At 34.4% G+C, this 18,058-nt stretch overlaps 1 protein-coding gene and 1 pseudogene across 1 annotated transcript in view; one reads left to right on the forward strand and one right to left on the reverse strand.

Moving 5' to 3' along the window:
* The window catches only part of ARHGAP24 (Rho GTPase activating protein 24), a 436,021-nt gene that overhangs the window by 4,228 nt on the left and 413,735 nt on the right, over window positions 1–18,058 (forward strand). The window lies entirely within an intron of this gene.
* Window positions 10,574–10,692, reverse strand: LOC120588398 (uncharacterized; annotated as a pseudogene).

An 18,058-nucleotide genomic window follows, 5' to 3' on the forward strand; every position in this document is an offset into this window, starting at 1 on the left:
GGTTTGCTTTTCCATAAGTAAAACAATATGTGTTGCTGTGTCCACCAAGTAAGACAAATTAATTGAAATCCAGGGATATTTACAGTAGAGTTAAGAGCTTTACTCAATTACTGAGAAGATGGACAGACGGATTAAATTCAAACAATCTGTCCCCTGATTCTCATTAGCATGGAAAACCAGTCCTTAAGGGCAAGAATGGATGTTGGTATTAAACTGGGCATCATAAAACATAAAACACAGAACATTAATATATTAGAAAAAGCCAGAAAACAAGTATAAAGCCATATAAAACTTGTTAACATCTCTCTCTCCCTTTTAAATTTCTTAGTACTTCCCCTTCTCTGGGGATATTTCAAGTTCTAAGAGAGCCCATTCATATATAATTCCCCTTTTTGCCTTCTCTTCAGGTAGCAAGTCCTGACATCTGTTTTCTTTATAGCCATTGCTAAGTTGTCAGAGAATTTACCTTAAACATCTTGGAGAATCAAGATATTAACAAAATTTTAAAGTAAATAACATTGAGAAGAGTTATGGTATGTTCTTGGTGGAAGACCTTTAAGTGGGAAGAAGGGATAAACTGAGTTTTTCAGATCTGTAATTTAGTTTGAGGTATGATTAAGAAATACACAACCAGCATGATAAAAAGAATGAAAATCTGTAATCCTTTCTACATGTGAAAGGCGGTTGAAATTCAGTCTGTCTTTGGCTTTCAACTATATTATTTAGTTTTATTACATAATCTCAGGGGTTTGGATTTGAGAGGGGGATGGTTTCTCAGTGATGTTCTTTTGGGCTGTAGTATACACCGTGAATTAGAATCATTTTGAAAATACAAACTTGACAGTAAGTGGGAGAAGAAGTAAGTTCTCAAGAAAAAAAAATCACTGCAGAGCAAATAGCAATGCATCTTTCCAGACAAGAACATGGTTTTAAGCATAAAAGTGAAAAGTGTTCTTGGCTGAAATCCCCAGTGAAAGCCTTTCAGGTTTTGTTTGGGATAGTAATGGCCCAAGTTCTGAGAGTTTTCATCCGGGCATGATTTTATTTACTGTGGGATTTTGGATTCTCCAGGGTGAAGGCGGGGCGGGGGGGTAAGTAAGGAAAGTAAGGGGTGGGGCAAGAAGAGTAAGGAATGTGCAGCAGGTGGTAATAAGTGGTTTGAGTCTGATTATGTTGCTGTCTTGGCCAAAGCCTATTTGATGTTTACCAACAGCGCCCTGAGTAATTTTACTGTGACCTATTGGCCAAGGAAGTATGTTTTCTTTCTTGCTCTATTAGTGCCCAGGTTGCTTTCGCAGGGCTGAAAGCAGGAGGAGCTGCTGTGAAGTCCAGGCCATGCATTTGGTTCCTGTTCTTAGATTTCCAGTGCTGTGGGACCATCTCAGTTACCTGTAGTTATTCTGTGGTATTTTCTGGCTGTTGGTGTGGTTTGGAAAAACAATATGGAGGAGGCGGATAGAGCTTCAGTTTGGAGCCCAGTAGAAGGGACAACCACCCAGTTGGTTACACATGGGTGTGAAGAAGGTTGATGATAACAGGAACCTGAAGTATCCATTCTACACTAATAAAATTTACTGAGGAAAAAAGCAGAAGAGATTTAAAATTTTAAAAAGTGCCTGTTTACTCTTCAATCCATGGCTAACAGATTAAGAGTTCTCCTAAATGGAGAAAGGTATTTAAAAAACAAAATTATGAATAGTCAAGTTAGCTATGAAGTTAACGCTCTTTATGTGAAGAGTTGGAGCCTCATATTGAGTCTCGAAATGATAACCCATCTATCTGTCTTTGTTACATGAACTCAAACTTTACAAGATAATGATGATTTCAGCAGCTAAGGTAAAGAACATCTGGAAGTAGAACAATTATTGTGATGAGTCAAAAAATGTTTGATTTTTGGAGGTTATTGTGTACATGTGTGCTTTTAAGTAGCATCTTCATTTTACTGTGCTATTGCTACAATTAATCTTTATAAAGTACAGATCTAATTGTGTAAGTTACTTGTTCTAAAACCTTTGGTGGATCCCCATGACCTATAACATTAACTCTAAACTTTTTACTATAGTGACTAAAAGCTCTTCCAAGCCCTTCCTTTTTAGCTTCCTCTTCCTACCGAAGGGCTCCTACTGTTCACACTTTTGATTTCTTGTTCATGGATTTTCATTCTCTCAGAATTCCCTGTTCTTGGAAGTCTCTCTTGACTCTTGGTGGTCCATTTCAAGTGTGACTTCTTTTCATAGAACTTATCTGGTTTCATGCAGGAAGAATTAATCATTTCATCATGTCTTCTTTCATGGTGTTTTGAACATATTTTGAATAATAGTTTTATGTGTCTCCCCCTTAACCAACTACAGTGAGTTCTTTAATGGGCACATTAGTAGTTGGAGACCCACCTGTATCCTAGTACCCAGCTTAGTGTATGAGATACATAGGAGACACCTGTTAATGTTTCTTTAATAAACGAGCAAGCAAAGTCATGAATAAATAAAATACTAGTAGACTCCAATTTATGCAGATAGTTATTTCTCAAGAGTCCATTTGAAAAATGTCTATTTGGACTCACAGTTCATTTTCCAAAAGTAATAATGCTACAAAACCTAATTCAATTTCCAGACCAGTCCACACATGTCTATTTAATTCTTACAATAAATGAAATATTGTGCTTTTGCAATTATAAAGTAAAAGCAAAATGTAACAAAAAACTACTATGGAATTATCTTTTTCTTTTAGAATTCACAAAATATACTTAAGATTAAAGATAATAGAATAGTTATAGTAGATATAAATTTTCCAAACCTGTTTTTTTGTTTTTATATGATACTATAAAATCTGTACTCTAGCAAATCCTAGTGGGAGGTCTTGGATTTGGCTATGAGGACTAATAATGGAGTTAAATTTGGAGATTCTATTGCCCGTGGAATGGGCAATAATTTTAATTAATCAAATGAAATAAAAATAGTAATTTTGGCTATTTAATAATTATCTTGAGTGCTAGTGCTTGAGGAAAATTGTATTTAATTAAAGGAGAATGTGGAAGTGAATGGAAGGGAGGAAATTCAAGAGGGGCACTTTCTTTCATGTTACTGATTCTTTCTTATATTAATTTTCTTTTTGTCTCTTTTGTGCACTCAGGCAAAGCCAGAGTTTCTTTCTGAAAAAAACAAAAACAAAAACAAAACAAAAAAACACTCGATTTCTATGGTTATTTCTGCTGCCTAACATGTAGAAAAGGTGAGGTTGCACTCCATTTGAGCTAAAAATTCAAGCGAGCTCATTTCATTTTCAAAGCAGTGTACTGTTGTCACTTGCATACCTACTGTTTAGCACGGGGATAATTTTTCAATCAAGAATGCATACTTGTGTTTCTGGCACTGGCCAGGGATATTAAGCTTAAGTTGCTCTAATGTGGTATCTCTGAGAAGACTGGAAGAGCAAGTATTGATATTTAAGAGTAATAGTCAGTTTTCTAAATCTTCCATGCTCTCTATTTTTATCAAATTACATGATTACAAATTAACCTATCCTAATAACATTACAACACCTTTTGTTACATTATCTTGATTACATTATGCTTTAATATAATACTCTATTTTTACTGAAAGTCAATACAAAAGAGATAGGCTGCATGGAAAATATCTTGGCACTTTTTGTTATGTATTTCAGTATTCCTTATATAAAGAGCTCCATAAATTCATGTTTGCTTTTACTGCTTTGAAAAGTGTGTTACTTTTGAATAACTGGTGTTATTTCTTTTGTTAGAAGTAAAAAGAGACTAAGAAATCACCGGTTTCTCATTTTGGCTTGTCATCCAAGAAGCTCAGAACTTAAACTTGATTCTCAACTGCACCTTAGTCAAAGTTTTCTCATGACATGATTTATATCCTTTTAGCCTTACTTTAATGCATATTATCATCTCTATACCTTTGAAATAAAGTAACTCAAATCTATTATGGAAATAGTTTGATTTACCTTCATTTTGTATTTTTTAAACGCTTTTTACACTTGTATTTAAATATTTAAAAATTTCTATTTTGTAGCTACAGGCTAGTATTTTAGAGCCGATAATTTTTTCAGATCATTTTTTGTGCATGTGTGTGTAGTTCCTTGAAACATTCTAGGTACTGTTTTTATACTCCCTGATGGATAAAATGGCCTTGCCCCAAATGTTACATTTCTTGAAAACCTTAGAAAATCATATCTGAACTATTTTGAAAGTGGATATAAGCCCAAACATGTGAGTTATTTTCAACATGTATATCAAAAATATATAGAGGAGTGACTTTAGAGATATCTCTGAGAAACAAGAAAAAGCTTTTTTTTTTTTTTAAAACAAATGAAATCTATCAATAAATTGAGGCTTATGGAGCTGTAATTAAGGCTGTTTCTGCTTGTTAAATCGAGTCTTCAGAAAAACAAAGTCATTTAAAAACTTCCCCAAGGGGGGAAAATAGCTCTGATTTTGTTTTGAAAATTTTCTCTTTGAGTCTCACAGACTTTGATAACGATAAACACTCTAATGAATTAAGTATGTATAAGTTCCAAGCACTCTACGAGATGTTTTTTGTATATTATATATAATTCCAGAAGTTAGAAGTAATTAGTAATCCTAAAAGTAAACTATGTTATACCTAATTCAGACGTCATTCTCACTGTATGAGAATGCTTAGGCTCAGAGCAATAAAGAAGCTTACCCAAGGTAATATAGTTAGTAAGTGAAATGGAGTTGAGAATCAAAATCAGGTCTACCTGCATCCAAATAGTCTGCTATTTTTACTATGTGGCCTTCTTCTCAGTGCTTTTCTCCTTCAGTTATTAATGTTAGATTAACACGTAGTCTGTGTAGTCCATGGATTTGACATACAGTATAGTCCCTGGTCTCAACGTGATCTCCGTAAACTGACCTTGGAGTTCTCTTGTGATCCATTCATTCATTTGTTTGTTTGTTTGTTTGTTAATTTATTTATAATTTTTTTATAGTTCATAAAACTGAGGCGAACAAAAAGTAAGTGATTTTCATTATGTTGTACAGCTAATCAGTGGCAGAACTAGACTACAGATGTTCTACTGATGCCCTTTGTGTTCATACTGTCCAGTGTCACAAGCCTCATTTTAGGGTGATTCTCCATTCCTGTATATATATCTATATTTATTTATTTTTTTTTTTTTTAATTTTTATTTTGAATTATAGTAGACATTCAATATTATATTAATTTCAGGTATATAGTGATTAGTGATTAGACATTTATATAACTTATGAAATGATCACCCTCATAAGTCTAGTACCCATCTGACACCATACATAGTTATTATAATATCATTGGCTATATTCCCTGTGCTGTACTTCACAAAATTGGCAATTTGTACATCTTAACTCCTTGACCTTTTTTACCCATCTTCCCCACCCCTCTCCCATCTAGTAGCCATCAAAATGTTCTCCATTTGGTTCTGTTTTGTTTGTTCATTTATTTTGTTTTTTAGGTTCCACATATAAGTGAAATCATATGGTATTTGTCTTTCCCTGTCTGACTTATTTCACATAACATAATATCCTCTAGGTTCATCCAAGTTATCACAAATGGCAAAATTTCACTCTTTTTTTTTTTTATGGCTAATATTCCACTGTATATATGTACTACTTTATCCATTTATCTGTTGATGGATGCTGAGGTTACTTCCATATCTTAAATATTGAAAATAATGCTTCAGCGAACATAAGGATGCATATATCTTTTCAAATTAGTGTTTCGGGTTTCTCTGGATAAACGCCCAGAAGTGGAATTGCTGGGTCCTTCCTTGTCTTTTGTTATAGCCTTTGTTTTAAAGCCTATTTTGTCTGCTGTAAGTATTGCTACTCTTTTTTTGTTTGTTTCCATTTTCATGAAATGTATTTTTCCATCCCTTTACTTTCAGTCTATGAGTGTCTTTCTATTTAAAGTGGGTCTCTTGTAGGCAGTGTATATTTGGGTCTTGTTTTCTTATCCATTCAGTTACTACTCTGTGTCTTTTGATTGGAGCATTTATTCCATTTACATTTAAGGTAATTGTTGATAGGTATGTAATTATTACCTCTTTATTATTCATATATTTGATCTTTCTTCTTCTTCTTCTTAAAGAAGTCCCTTTAAAATTTCTTGTAATACTGGTTGATGGTGATGAACTCCTTTAGCTTTTTCTTGTCTGGTATCTCTTGTGGTTCATTTAGACGACAGCATTCTTGCGCCAATGAGTTGAGGCTTCTGGAATGGGTTACTACTATCAAGATTCTGTTATGAGAAAAGAAATTCCAGCTACCACGGACCAGTAACTGAATCTATCTATAGTGATCAGCTAGTCCAGGCTTTACTTTCCGGTGAAAGGTAAACAGAAAAAAATATGGTCCTTGGGGCTTCTGTGATCTGTCCTCATTACTTAATTCCCAAACATGGGAACACATGCCCCAGCAACAGTGTGAGTGATAGTTGAAGTAGAGGAATGAGAAGGGGAGAAGTGGTCCTGGGTCTGGGGACTAGAGACCCAACTTGGGAAAGCTGAAAGATAGAAGGAAAGGATGATTTTGTTGGGGATAGCAACTAAAAAGGGGGAAAAAATTGGGTTAGTGGTGGCAGTACTCACTGGCAACAGAAATTAAATTAGCAATAGAGAAAGAGATTTTCAAGCGAGTCTTTCTCAAGGAAGGGCATTAATCACAGGAATTGTTAAAGCGCATCACACTCCTGTTTATAGATATCTAGAGAAGAGGATTCTCCATCCTTCTTGAGGGGTTGTCTTTGATTGTTTCATTGTGTTGGGAATATCTAGCTTTAAAATTTCTCATATGAAGGAACTTCCAGCAAGAAAAAGAGCCTGCTGTTATCTTATTCCAGTTAATTTCATAAGCCTAGGATTTAGCTACATGAGTACCACCTTCAGAGTTCCATTTTGTTTTTTGTTTATGGTTTAATTGTTATTTTGAAATGGCCAAGTGCAATGTTGATGATTTTATATAAAGGTATCTATGGGGTATACAGAAGGCCTCAGCCTTCTCACATTTGTGACTTGCTGATTAGAAATTTCATTTTTTTGGTAACAATTCACACTTTCATCATGGAATAACTTTTCTGTATCTTTGAGGTTGGGTTCAAATTGGCAGGTTCGGTGGGGGAGCCTTGGTCTTTAGTACCTAGAGACAGGCAGAGGCCACAAGAAATGGTTTGAATCCAGATTTCTGAGAACTGCACAGCAGATAGAGCTGCTGGAGGAGGATGGATGAGAGAAGGGCAGAAGCAAGGTCATAGGATAACAAATGTCAGATGCCAAGGAATCAGGAGAAAATGCAAATCCAGAAACAGTACTAGCAACTAGAAGCCAAGAGAAGAGTGGGAGTGGAGGATGCGGCAAGTAAGAATTCATGTCTAACCACCATGTTATATACTTGAAACTAATATAAAAAATATTGAATGACAACTCTAATTGAAAAATAAAAATTAAATAAATAAATAAGTAAATGTGAAAAAAAGAATTCAGTCTCTGTCTGATAATAAATAACAATTATTGAAGCCTTGCTGCATGCTAGTTATGCCAAGCACTTAGCATGGGTTATCTCCTTTAATCCTCACAGTTCCCACATAAGTAGGCCCTATTATTATCTCTCTTTTATAAATGGAAAAACTGAAACTTTTTTTTTTTTACAAAAAGTGTTTAAATATTTATTTTTTAAATTAAATTCATTGGACTAACTGATTAATAACATCATATGACTTTTAGGTGTGAAATTCTATAATACATCATCTGTACGATGCATTGCGTGTTCACCACCCAAAGTCTAGTCTCCTTCCGTCACCACATATTTTGACCTCCTTTACCCTCTTCGTGTTCTGCCCAAACCCCTTTCCCTTTGGTAACCATCATATCTTGTCTGTGTCTATGAGTTTGTTTTATTTGTTCATTTGTTGCTTTCTGTTTTATATCCCACATATGAGTGGAATTGTGTGGTTCTTATCCTTTTAATTAGAGAAAGAAATTAAATTGAATTATAGTTGACATTCAATAAGGTCATCTCATTCCTGCTCTACACAGTTTTTTCTATTTTTTTTCCATTTTAAAAAAAATTATTTATTTTTATTATGTGACATTGGTTAATGAAATCCAGTAAGTTTCAGGTGTACAAATCAACAGTAAGGCATATATATATTGCTTTGTGTGTTCACCGCCCATAGTTAGATTTCTTTCTGTCACTACATATTTGACCCCTTTTATCCCATCTACTTCCCTCCTTCCCCCTCCCACCCTACCCTCTGGTAACCACTAGTTTATTGTTCATGTTCATGAGTCTCTGTTTGTTTGCCTGTTTGTTGCTTTTAGGTTTATATTCCACATAAAAATGATATGTGATTTTCAACTTTTTCTGTCTGGCTTATTTCACTTGGCATAATTATCTCAAGGTCCATCCATGTTGTCGCAAATGGCAGTATTTCATCTCTTCTTATGGCTAATATTCCATTGTATATATGTACCATAGCTTCTTTATCCAATCATCTATCATAGGACACTTCAGTTGCTGCCATGTCCTGACCACCTTGAATAATGTGGCTATGAATATCGGTGTGCAAATATCTTTTCGGATATGAGTTTTCAAGTCTTTGAGGTAAATACCCAGTAGAGAGTTGCTGGATCATATGGTAGATAAATTCTTAGTTTTTCCATAGTGGCTGAACCAATTTGCAGTCCCACCAGCAGTGTATGAGGGTTTTTTTTAACTCCACACCCTCTCCAACACTTGTTATTACTTGTCCTGTTGATTATAGTTATTCTAACAGGTGTGAGATGATATCTCATTGTGGTATCTCTATACAAGATAACTGCATATACTTTATTTCACCTAATTTTCACAATAACCTGCTAGGTTTTACCACTCCATTTTACAGATATACAAACTAGAATTCAAAGATGACACAGATAATAAATGTGAAGTCAAGACTGAACTCTTCTGATTCTTCATCCCGCACCTATTTCGGTATACCATTGCCTTTCTGAGGGAAACATATCACCCTGTTTATTTTTCCTTGTGCTTAAGAGCATAAACCCTTGGACAACTGGAAAGTTAGAAGATATAAAAGAACAAGGAGACTTTTTCCTAATACCTAGCGATGTTGAGCATCTTTTCATATATTTGTTGGCCATTTGTATGTCCTCTAGGGAAAAGTGTCTGTTCAGGTCTTCTGCCCATTTTTTGATTGGATCATTTGTGTTTTTTTTGTTGTTGTTATTGAGTTGTATGAATTCTTTGTATATTTTGGAAATTAGGCCGTTATTGGAGGCGTTGCTTGCAAATATATTTTCCCATTCGGATGGCTGTCTCTTTACTTTGTTGATGGTTTCTATTGCTGAGCTGAAGCTTTTTAGTTTGATGTAGTCCCGTTTATTTATTTTAGCTTTTACTTCCCTTGCTTTTGAGGTCAAATTCATAAAATTCTCTTTAAGTCCAAGGTCCTTGAGTTTCATTCCTGTGTTTTCCTCTATGCATTTTATTGTTGCAGGTCTTATATTCAGGTCTTTAATCCGTTTTGATTTAACTTTGGTGTGTGGTGATAGACAACAGTCTAGTTTCATTCTTTTGCATGCGGCTTTCCAGTTTTCACAGCACCATTTATTGAAGAGACTTTCCTTGCTTCACTGTATGTTTTTGGCTCTTTTGTCAAAAATTATTTGTCCATATAAGTATGAGCTTACTTTTCTGGGCTCTCGATTCTGTTCCACTGGTCTGTGTGTCTGTTTTGCTGCCAATATCATGCCGTTTTGATTACTGTCGCTTTGTAGTATAATTTGAATTTGGGCAGAGTGATGCTCCAGCTTCATTTTTGTTCCTCAGGATGGCTTTGGGAGTTTGGGGTCTTTTGTGCTTCCATACAAATCTAATGATTTTTTTGGTTCTGTTTCTTTAAAAAATGCCGATGGGATTTTGATGGGGATTGCATTAAATCTGTATAATGCTTTAGATAATAAAGTCATTTTAACTAGGTTAATTCTTCCAATCCAAGAACATGGAATATCTTCCCATTTATTTGTATCTTCTTCAATTTCTTTTAATAGGATCTTGTAGTTTTCATTATATAGGTCCTTCACATGTTTCGTTAAATTTATTCCTAGGTATTTTATTCTTTTTGTTGCAATTGCAAAAGGAATTATTTTTTCCACTTCTTTTTCTGATAATTCATAATTAGAGTATAAGAATGCTATGGATTTTTGAACATTTATTTTGTATCCAGAAAATTTACTGTATTTGCTTATTGGGAAAACTGAAACTTGGAGAGGTTTAGTAACTTATCAAAATCACACAGCCACTAAGTGGTAGATCTGGGATTCAAAACTAAAATACCTCATTTTAAGCGAGCAATCTTTACCATTATGTTCTAGAATTAGACCTGTGTTCCAACCTGGTTCTGATATGCATAAACCTTGTGACCCTGGGGAAGTTGCATTAGCCTTGGACCACAGATTTCTTTTTTCTTTTCTTTTTTTTAGGCGAGGCAACCCTTGGTTGACCTCACAGATTGCAAGGACTTTGTCAGCTTACAATTCCTTATTTTTTTACTTTTTATGCCTACGGCACCTGGTCTTCCTAGGTAGTCTCCTATCTAAGTACTAACCAAGCCCAACCCTGTTTAGCTTCTGAGATCAGATGGGATCTGGCTTGTTCAGGGTAGCATGGCTATAGGCAAGGAACACAGATTTCCTTTCTGTTAATATGAGTTTTTAATAATACTTATTTCATAACATTATTATGCATTTTTAATTTATGAATTGAGTAATGCCTGGAAAGAGACTGGAAGGGTATCTGGCACCTAGTAAGTATCAATACATGTCAACAGTTATTATTATTAACTTAAATGATGAACATGGAATCCTGAGCAGTATTTTTCAAACTGTAGGTCTTCATCTATCAGGGGTCATGAAATCAAATTAGTGGTTCATGACCAATGCTATTCAGTGAAAAGGAATAAAATAGAATAGAATAGAAATAAATTGGCGTTCATTATATGTAGTAAAAAAAAATTGTTTCTTATGTTTTAATTTATGTTTGTGTGTGTGTGCGTGCGCGCGCACATTTTGAACATTGGGTAAAAATGAAAAATGTGCTTCTGATTATTAATAGCTGTCAGAAAAAAAGTACTTCTAAAAATCTTGTGAAGTAGCATTTTTCAAAGTGTAGTCCCAGAACCTGCAGCATCATTTTCATCTGAGAACTTGATAGAAATGCAAATTGTTGAGCCCCACGGGGAGCCATCCTTTTGCATTTTAGCAAGGCCTCCAGGTGATTAAGGACAATTACATATTCAAAATTGGCACTTGGAAACCATGAAAAAATTAGATAAGGGTACATTAAATTACTTACGAGTGGTTAAAAGTACATGTTTTATTGTTTGACGTAAAGCTTTTTATTCTCCACAAAATGCTGTCCTGTGTTGTATGACTGGTTTTGTGTAGTTGTTTCCTCTATTTTCTATGCTACTTGCTCATAGTGCAGGTGGGTAAGTCCCACAGATGTCAATTAGTTTATATGTAGACGGACACTCAGTAGTTAGATACTGTACTTTCTTCTAGAACTACAAAATAAAAACTGACATTCTTTTTGAGTAGCCCTGAGACCTAAATATTGAATTTGTGTTCAGTTTGAAACATTTTAATGATAATAATCCAGATGCCTGAACAGCTGTAAAATTAGGAATGAAATTAAGAATTTAAAAACTGCATTTAATATTTTATTAATTGAGATATTTATTTTGAAAAACACGTATAATCAAGAAGATATTGCCAGTCAAATTAATGTGAAAGTAATGCTGAGATAAAAAATCTGTTTGGAAAAATGGAAGTGATAACAGTTTTTATACTGGGAATTTTTTTCCCTTCAAAGAAAACAATGAATGTTTTTAAGATCTTTATTGATTGTATACCATTACTTTAAAGAGAGAGCAGGTAATGTTGCACTGACCAGCCTTTGTTCATTATTGCATTTAAAGTAATTTACTGTGGTATTTGGTTTTTGGTTGGAGGGTGTATTTACTTTAAGACTTAAAAGTAGCCTCTTTGCAAATACAGCATCCAGATTCACTAGAGAAGACTTGAGGACTTTCTTTTCCATTTAAAAGAATATTCGCTTGGATTTTTAAAAGGCAGTTTTTCAATAGTTACATATTAACTTTTCTAAAAGTTATTAGTGGCATGTGAAAATATTTTTCAGGACTAAAGTGTTAGGAAAAATGAATTTGAAGAGTAAGAACATCTACCTGCTGGCTCACCATAGATAAAATTTCATATTTAAAGAGTAGTTTGAGAGGTGCTTTGAAAGATCCTTCTCTACTTTTCATTCTATGGTTGGAGAAGAATAGAAAGGGAAAACAGCTAGGAGGATGTGTGCTCTGATTCTACTTCTAGTATGAATTAGCATCTATGAACTCAGGCAAACCACTTAGTTTTTCTGGACCTTAGTTTCCTTATTTGTAAAATAAGGGAGTTGAAGTAAATTCTTTCTTAGATTGTTCTAGTCTTGAAAAAGTCTATTATTAAATGGTAGTGTGTTCCTTTTGAGCAATATTGATAAGAATGTGCCTATGTGTATGCATTGGCAAGGCTCACAAAATGGATGTTTGACCTTTCCTTGACAGAGTTCATGTGCCAGTGGGCTAGTTTTCATTAGCTGTGGGTTTGTGGGCATGGGCAGATTACTCATTAGGAAGCATTTGAAAATTTTTAAGGGTGTTTTTGGTCATCACAATGATTGGATGAAGCTACTGGCATTTCATATCTAGGGGTCAAGAATGCCATACATCTTGCAATGTGTGTGACAGTCTCTCACTACAAAGAATTTTCTCTTCCCAAGTGCCAAGAACATCCCCATTGAGAAACAAACTAGCTAATGAGGTTAAAAGATAGTTTTAACTTCATATTTTATAGTTGTCTGGGAAATTGGGAATAAAGTCATATACTTTCTGCTGTTTTAGTAACACAAATGGAAACAATATCTATTCTTAGATGACAACTGGTGCTTATGATGCATAGAAGAGAACAGCCTCGAGCTCCCTGCACTATATATTATGTAGTAAAAAAAACCGAAAAACAAAAAACAATCAGTAAAAATCTCAGCCTCATCTCTGTTAGTGCAATGTGCAAATATAACTTGAAGACATACTAGGAATAGTTCCTTTGAGTATGAAGTTACTAGTTTCCTGATGACAGTCATATTTTTAATGAAACAGTTTACAGAAGTTTTCATTCAATGTAACTAGACATTTCTTATGTTCAGATAAATGCTAAAATTAAGGTATTAAATGCATTGATTCGATTCTCTGTGATAAGACATACCATTTGCTTAACAGTTCTACGCATAATGATGAGTGACATGAGTACTTCCTGTTCCCCCTCTGGTGCCTTCTGCACTTGGGTTGGCCTTGTGTATTTTGGGTCAGGTTAAGGATAGAGTCCATTCAGTAAGAATGACTCATCCAGGGCCGTCTCAAGAACTCTGGTAATGTTTTCAAATTTGAGATGAATTTTGCTTTGGAATCACTTAAATCACAGGATCATTTTCTTAAAATTCTTTCCTTTTGTCTTTCTTCTTGTGTTTATTAAGTCCTTGGACTGTTAATGTGTGAATTTTTAAACTAGTGCTTCTATTAAGCTCTCAGAGACTATGAGTATAAAAGGTGCTATAATTTTGTCTAGCAAACCAAAGCTAACTTGATATTTTCCAGGAGTGAAAGGGAACCCTTTCTTTTCCATTCTTTGGTAAATCTGGGCCTTATTATCGCTGCAGGAGAAGGGGGAAAAGGAGATGATATTGAAATGTTTAACTTTTCTTTTGAATTTGGTAAAAAATTTAGATTTAAGGAGAAGATTGAAATTACAGAATTAAAAAAAATAAATGTTTTGGATATTCTTTTATGTTCATTATCTATGCAAGGCCTTCTTAATGAACAAGTTGAAGGTTATATGCTACATTTCCTTTAGAATGAAATTATCAGACATCAGAACAAAAGCTCACTTAGAAAATAGCTATAACCATCTTACTTCAATTTTATAAAATTAGTCCAAAGTGGTTTAGGTGACTTGCTTCAGAATGCAGTCAGGACAAGGCAGACAAGGTCTTGCTTTTTGGTGATTGTTTTTTTTACCCCACTGCCCTAGTCACCTTTCCCTGAGACAACAAAACCCAAATGAAACCCCAATACTAAATTAAACCCCATTTAAAAATTAAAACTAAAAAAAGTTTTTAAATTAAATTTAAAATTTTTTTAAATTAAAAATTAGAAAACCAATTAAAAATTAAAACTAAGAAAATAAAAATTAAAAAATTAAATTAAAAATTTTTACAAATAAAATTAAAATTAAATCCAGATGTTAGCCTAAGGCATCCTATTCACATAATGAATTACTTCCTTTGGTCTGCAACTAGAAGGGTACTGTTTAAGTTCCATCTGGCAAAATTGAAAAAGAATCACTCATGATTTTCTGTATTCTATTGTTTAGGTGAGGAATTATGGCTGAGAAAAGAGCATGTGAATCTGTAACTAACATTTTAAAAATCATTTTTATGAGTCTAGATTAACTCTGAAGTTGAAAAATATACCAGATTAACTCTGCAGTTGAAAAATATACCAGATTAAAATCAATTTGTCATACTTTCTATTTTTGGTTACATTTTAAGCTAATTCCTTGTAATAATATTAACTGTGTCAAATCCATTTAATATGAATGTTCTCAATTCACTGTAGATTTTCATTCAATTCAGTCTTCAATCCACACTATGATTGTACATTGTTCTCTTATTTTTATCCTGTTCATATTCCTGAAAAACAAAAAATAAATAAATCTGTTGGTATTTAACAGTTAAGAGATTTCACGCAGAAAACAAAAACAAGAATTTTTTAAAAACCTGGGTAATCTCTAAAGAGATTAAAGCACTGCCTTGAGTCAAATAATCATTGAAGGTGAGTGAGAGAATGGAGGAGGGTGGGGAGAAGAGGCCTCAGCTCATGGTAACTGCTGTGTAAAGCTGAGAAATGGAGAATTCTTTTTGTGCAGTGCTTTTATTATCGCACTGTTTGTGGTCCTATCCTCTACTGTTTAATTTGTGGAACATTCCAGGGAGTATCCTTAGCTTCCCTGACAAGAGCCTGGGACTGGAGCTTGAAAGCATTGAGGAGCTCTTTTCCAAAATTACAGAGGACAAATAGAGCAAGTTGGCTGTGGGGCACATGGCTCAGCTGGTGGAGACAGACTCTTCATCAGGAGCAAAGTGAGACCTTTGTGCCACCGAGCTATGGGATGCCAGAGCATGCTGTTCCACATACCTTCCCAGCCAGTTCTGAAGTGTAGGATGCGATCTCAGAAAAATGGGGTTACTTCTATATCTCAAAAGAGAGAACACTAAATGCTCAGACTTCCTTGAGACCTTTGCATGAAGCTCAGTGTTACATCTGAGACTCTGCCTCGAATATATTTATTTTCAAACAAGAATAGGACACTAGTGGCTTTAAGGATTAGTCCTTATTTGTTTAGCAAATAACAGTCTGACCTAATGCATAGCAGTAATAACAGTGGCATCTTTTTTGTTGCTGTTCTCTTTTTGTTTGCTGTAATAAAGATTTACTTAATGTCTTAGAAAGAACCATTAAGTAAAATTATGTCAAACTATTTGTGGAAATGACAAGCAATTAGTGTATGATATCATTTATGAGCTGTGTTATTAATGTGAAATGCTAAAATAATTTGGAAAGAGTAAATAATATGTAAAGGTCATATTACCATGAGCCTGGAGGGGCGAGAATGGAGGAGAGTGAGCGAGGGAGGAAGGAAAGGAGGGAGAAAGACTAAAAGAGAGACAGAATAAATACATGTGTGATGTTAAGGTGGAATACGCTAAAATTGCTGATGATATTTCCTAGTAGTCTGGGATATTTTGAATAACAGCTGGTGCTGCTGTTTGTCAAGGTTGTCAGGGAACAGATCCTGTGACTGCTTAAGAGATTCGAGATTGATTCTGATACCATTGTTGACCCATAAATTGTAACTGCAATAATGAGGACTGTGTTTACAGACTCGGGGCAGGCATCAAAGGCCTCTGGCCTGTTATTTCCAATGAACCAGAATAAATTTTTATCTTAAATCTGAACTTTGATTTGAAGCAAAGATGTTAGCTGTTTTTTCTGGAGATGGCAGTTCTTTTACTTTGCAACTTCTTGTTATTCCATTGTTACATTTCCAGTGAATTCTCCTTAGAATGAGTTTGTGTAGGAACCAGTCTACCTGCTTGCTTTCTGAGAGACTGAATTTGGTGTTGTAATTGATTTTAATCAGAGGCAAGGACGCACCGTTATTTTTTTGACTGTTGAGAACTATAGTAAACAATTTAGCCGTAGAACATTTGTTTGGCAGCATTTGGATAGTTATTAACCTGGCACCCCAACTCTTATTAGAATGATGCATTCATTACTCTACAGGTCTACGAGTATAGCACTGTTTGTGGTAGATAGGTGGCCACTAACTAGTATTTGGTAGCTTATTTGAAAATTTTTTCTGGACTGTTTTTTCTTAAAGCAGAACTTGTGGCATATTATAAAAGCCTTTATCATTGTATAACTTATTTATGAATTGTTTCTCCACTGAGACTATTTGATATGATTTTGAGTCTCAGATTTTTGAATCTTTATGTTTGTAGTCCAACACAAGTGGTTCTTTCTTTACACTCCCGATATATCTTTTATTAATAGGTTTGTTTAGTTTAACACATTTCTGACATTTAAGCATGGCTGACATTTTTTTCACTAGTGAGTGGTATTTATAAGGGTTGGTACAAAACTTGGTATTCTGGGTTGATCAATTATCCTATTATCTTGCTTTATTCTCTTCAAAGTTTTGACTAAATCAGGTGTAATATTAAATGTCTTGCAATTTATCACATAAAAATAATGCTTTCTTAGAATAATTTTAAGTTGATAACTTTTTCATAATGACTTTTGGGTTTATAATTGTTTATTTTTTACTTCATTCATGGCTAACGTGGTACACTTCTTCTATTTAAAGTGAGACTTTAAGAAAATAACAGTTTGTTCTCTCATTTCCTCTGCTAATTTTTTGTTTGACTTTAAGTATCAGATTCAGGTTATGACTACAAAAATAAGTACTGGAAACTGGTCTCTTCTGTTATTAATTGCCACTTAGTATTCTGTGGCTTTTTCACTTATTTATATTGTCAGTAAACTCTATTTCAGCTTAAATGTTATCTTGAAATCACCAGGACTCCTGCAGTCTGTTCACACCTGCTTGGCGGTGTGGAAACCAGACTGAAGAGAGCAATGATGATGGGCAGCGGTCTCAAGAGAAATTTGGAGTGGGTTAGTTGTTTACTGGGGTCTTGGAGCCAGTGTTTTTTATCTAGACTTTTGCTACAAATCTACACTTGCTTCTTGGTCCAAGAAAGGCAATGGCCAGAGTACATCGTCAATGAGGAGACCAAATACTTTAATCCTTTTTTCCATATCCTTGCCAACACTTGTTGTTTGTTGATTAATTGATGATGACCATTCTGACAGGTGCGAGGTGATATCTCATCGTGATTTTAATTTGCATTTCTCTGGTGTTCAGTGACGTTGAACATCTTTTCATATGTCTATTGGCCATCTGTAGGTCCTCCTTGGAGAAGTGTCTGTTCAGGTCCTCTTTGAAGAAATGCCTGTTCAAGTCCTCTGCCCATTTTTTAATTGGGTTGTTAGGATTTTTTGGTATTGAGTTGCATGAATTTTTTACAAATTTTGGATATTAAACCCTTATTGGATGCGTTATAGGCAAATGTCTTCTCCCATTTATTAGGTTGTCTTTTTGTTTTGTTGATGCTTTGCTATGCAAAAACTTTTTAGTTTGATGTAGTCCCATTTGTTTAATTTTGCTTTTATTTTCTCTGCTCAAGGAGATATATCAGAAAAAAAAATATTACTAAGACCAATGTCAGAGAGTTTATTGCCTGTGTTTTCTTCTAGTTTTATGGTTTCAGGTCTTACATTTAAGTCTTTAATCCATTTGAGATTAT

This window comes from Pteropus medius, unplaced genomic scaffold (genome assembly GCF_902729225.1).
Source record: "Pteropus medius unplaced genomic scaffold, Ma_sr-lr_union100, whole genome shotgun sequence".
Classification (NCBI taxonomy): Eukaryota; Metazoa; Chordata; class Mammalia; order Chiroptera; family Pteropodidae; genus Pteropus; species Pteropus medius.